At 34.3% G+C, this 4,408-nt stretch overlaps 1 non-coding gene across 1 annotated transcript; it reads left to right on the top strand.

The window, feature by feature from the left end:
- The first annotated feature begins 2,767 nt into the window (after positions 1-2,767).
- On the top strand, positions 2,768-2,871 carry LOC148571462 (small nucleolar RNA R71). The gene has a single exon (XR_015908588.1). It is a non-coding gene; the product is annotated as a small nucleolar RNA R71 (small nucleolar RNA).
- Positions 2,872-4,408: the final 1,537 nt, after the last annotated feature.

Below are 4,408 nucleotides of genomic sequence, written 5' to 3'. Positions count from 1 at the left end.
TAGATCTAGGTTTCAATTCATGCTTTCTTCTTCTTCTTCTTCTCAATTCTATGTTGTGACATTCATGATTCCTCTATTATTTTGTTGTAATTTTCTTTATGATTTTTTCTATATTTTGTTGTAGATCTACTTTTATTCCTTCTCTTTTCTTTCAACTCAATTAGAGGTAATTCATAAGAATTGTGTTCCTTTTGATTGTTGTTGTTAATTCATTGCCATAATTATTGTTAGATTCTATTTTTATTGTCAATTTACTTTGCTTTCCTTTTATGCCTTCCAAGTGTTTGATAAAATTCTTGGTTGAATTTTAGTATAGATTTTGTTCTTCTTGGCTATGGTAGAGTAATTAGTGACACTTGAGTTATCTAATTCCCTTGTTGATTGATAACTAGAAGTTGCTAATTGATTTGGATACCACTAAAGCTAGTCTTTTCCTTGGGAGTTGGCTAGGACTTGTGGAATCAAGTTAATTCATCCACTTGACTTTCCTCCATGGTTAGAGGTTAACTAAGTGGTAGCAATGGATAATTTTGGTCACAATTGAGGAGGATAACTAGGATAGGACTTCTAGTTCTCATACCTTGTCAAGAGCCTCTTTTAGTTGTTAGTTTATTTTCATTGCCATTTACCTTTCATGTCTAATATCTCAAAAACCCCAAACATAGCTCCATAACCAATAATAAGACACTTTATTACAATTCCTAAGGAGAACGACCCGAGGTTCAATACTTCGGTTTATAAATTTAGGGGTTTGTACTTGTGACAAACAATCTTTTGTATGAAAGGGTTATTGTTGGTTTAGAAACTATATTGCAACAAGAATTTATTGTGAATTCTAAACCACACAAAAGTCCAATCATCTGCTGCCAAACTGGGTTTTAAACGCCCATTCTGCTATCCTTACTAGCATTTAAACGCCAGTAAGCCTGTGCTCCAGGGTGTGCTATTTTTGATGCTGTTTTTGATTTTGCTTTAATTCTGTAGCTGTTTTCATGACTTCACATGATCATCAACCTAAAGAAAACATAAAATGATAATGGAATATAAATAAATATAATTAAATATCATTGGGTTGCCTCCCAATAAGCGCTTCTTTAATGTCAATAGCTTGACAGTGAGCTCTTAAGAGCTTCACAGAGACTCAGAGCTTGATGGCGGCCTCCCAACACCAAACTTAGAAGTTGAGTGTGGGGGATCTATTTTACTCTGTATTGAGAGAAACTTTTCATGCTGCCTCTCCATGGTTACAGAAGAAGATCCTTGAGCCTTAAACATAAGGTAGTCCTCATTCAATTGAAGGACAAACTCTCCTCTATTCACATCAATCACAGCTCTTGCTGTGGCTAGGAAGGGTCTTCCAAGGATAATGGATTCATCCTCATCCTTCCCAGTGTCTAGGATTATGAAGTCAGTAGGGATGTATAGGCCTTCAACCTTCACTAAGACATCCTCTACAAGTCTATAAGCCTATTTTATTGATTTGTCTGCCATCTCTAGTGAGATTCTTGCAGCTTGTACCTCAAAGATCCCTAGTTTCTCCATTACAGAGAGTAGCATGAGGTTTATTCCTGACCCCAAGTCACACAGAGCCTTCTCAAAGGTCATGGTGCCTATGGTACAAGGTATTAAGAATTTTCTGGAATCCAATTTCTTCTAAGGTAATTTCTATTGAACCAAGGCATTTAGTTCATTGATGAGCAATGGAAGTTCATCCTCCTAAGTCTCATTACCAAATAACTTGGCATTCAGCTTCATGATTGCTCCTAGATACTGAGCAACTTGCTCTTCAATAATATCTTCATCTTCTTCGGAGGAAGAATACTCATCAGAGCTCATGAATGGCAACAGTAAGTTCAGTGGAATCTCTATGGTCTCTATATGAGTCTCAGATTCCTTTGGTTCCTCAATAGGGAACTCCTTAGTGGTCAGTGGACATCCATTGAGGTCTTTCCCACTGGAAATCACTGCCTCTTCCTCCTCTATAGGTTCGGCCATGTTGGGTATATTGATGGCCTTGCACTCTGTTTTTGGATTCTCTTCTGTATTGCTTGGGAGAGTACTAGGAGGGATTTCAGTAACTTTTTTACTCAGCTGACCCACTTGTGCCTCCAAATTTCTGATGGAGGACCTTGTTTCAGTCATGAAACTGAGAGTGATCTTATATAGATCAGAGATTATGGTTGCTAAGTCAGAGAGGCTCTGCTTAGAATTCTCTGTCTGTTGCTCAGAAGATGATGGGAAAGGCTTGCTATTGCCAAACCTATTTCTCCCACCATTGTTATTATTAAAGCCTTGTTGAGGCTTCTGTTGATCCTTTCATGAGAAATTTGGATGATTTCTCCATGAAGGATTATAGGTATTTCCATAGGATTCTCCCATGTAATTCACCTTTTCCATTGTAGGATTTTCAGGGTCATAAGTTTTTCCTTCAGAGGAGGCTTCTTTAGTACTGCCGGATGCAGCTTGCATTCTAGTCAGATTCTAAGAAATCATATTGACTTGCTGAGTTAATATTTTATTCTGAGCCAATATTGCATTCAGAGTATCAATCTCAAGAACTTCTTTCTTCTCAGTCATCCCATTATTCATAGGATTTCTTTCAGAAGTGTACATGAACTGGTTATTTACAACCATCTCAATGAGTTCCTGGGCTTCTGCAGGCATTTTCCTCAAATGAAGAGATCCACCAGCAAAGTGATCCAATGACATCTTGGACAATTTAGACAGGCCATCATAGAATATACATAAGATGCTCCATTCTGAAAGCATGTCAGAAGGACACCTTCTGATCAATTGCTTGTATCTTTCCCAAGCTTCATAGAGGGATTCACCTTCCTTCTGCCTGAAGGTTTGGACTTTCACTCTGAGCTTGCTCAACTCTTGAGGTGGAAAGAATTCGGCCAAGAAAGCGTTGACCAACTTTTCCCAAGAGTTCAGGAATTTTTTAGGTTGTGAGTCCAACCATATCCTAGCTCTGTCTCTTACAGCAAAGGGGAAAAGCATAAGTCTGTAGACCTCAGGATTAACCCCATTGGTCTTAACAGTGTCACAGATTTACAAGAATTCAACTAAGAACTTATGAGGATCTTCCAATGAAAGTCCATGAAACTTGCAATCCTGCTGCATTAGAGAAACTAATTGAGGCTTAAGCTCAAAGTTGTTTGCTCCAATTGCAGGGATTGAGATGCTTCTTCCATAGAAGTCAAAAGTTAGTGCAGTAAAGTCACAAAGCATCTTCCTTGTATCTCCACCATTGTTGTTGTTTTTGGCTGCCATATCTTCTTCTTTTTCGAAAATTTCTGCAAGGTCCTCTCCAGAGTATTGTGCTTTAGCTTCTCTTAGCTTCCTCTTCAGAGTCCTTTCAGGTTCAGGATCAGCTTCAACAAGGATGTCTTTATCCTTGTTCTTGCTCATTTGAAAAAGAAGAGAACAGAAAAGAAGAGGAATCCTCTATGTCACAGTATAGAGATTCCTTTATGTGAGTAGAAGAATAGAAGAATAGAATGAAGAAGGGAGAAGAAGAAGAATTCGAACACAGAGAGAGGGAGAGGGTTCGAATTATAAGTAGAAGAGGAGTGTTAGTAAATAAATAAAATAAATAGAAAGAGATGAGCAAGAGAGAGTGTATTCAAATTTTTAATTAAAAGAAAAGAAAAATATTTTTGTTTTTATTTTAATTATGAGTTAGAATTTGAAATTTAAGAAGGAAAATAAAATAAAATTAGAATTGAAAACAATTAGTTAATTAAAAAGAATTTTGAAAAAGTGGTTAATGATTTTCGAAAATTAGAAATGGAAAAGTAGTTAGGTAGTTTTGAAAAAGATAAGAAATAGTAAACTTTTAAAATTAAAACAAACAAGTCAAGTAGTTAATTGAAAAAGATTTGAAAATAAATTTTGAAAAGATAAGAAGTTAGAAAAAGATTTTGAAATTATATTTTGAAAAAGATATGATTGAAATTTATTTTAAAAAATTTGAAAAAGAAATTTAAAAAGATTTGATTTTGAAAATTAAAATTGATAACTTGACTAACAAGAAACTAAAAGATATGATTCTAGAATTTAAAGATTGAACATTTCTTAAAAGGAAAGTAACAAACTTAAAATTTTTGAATCAAATCATTAATTGTTATTAAAGTTTTCGAAAATATGAAATAAAAATAAGGAAAAGATTTCGAAAATTTATAAAAAAATTTCGAAAATATTGAGAAAAAAATGAAAAAGTTTTAATTTTTGAAAAAGATTTGAAAAGATAAAAATTTTAAATTGAAAATTTGACTTGACTAACAAGAAACAACTAAATTTTAAAGTTTTTTGACTAAGTCAACCCAAAATTTCTAAATTTATGAGTAAAATAAGGAAAGATATTATTTTTGATTTTTTTTGAATTAATGAAGAAAGAGAAAAA

Source organism: Arachis ipaensis, chromosome B3 (assembly GCF_059453495.1).
Source record: "Arachis ipaensis isolate K30076 ecotype BB chromosome B3, ASM5945349v1, whole genome shotgun sequence".
NCBI lineage: Eukaryota > Viridiplantae > Streptophyta > Magnoliopsida > Fabales > Fabaceae > Arachis > Arachis ipaensis.
This window is presented reverse-complemented; position numbering and strand designations above follow the sequence as displayed.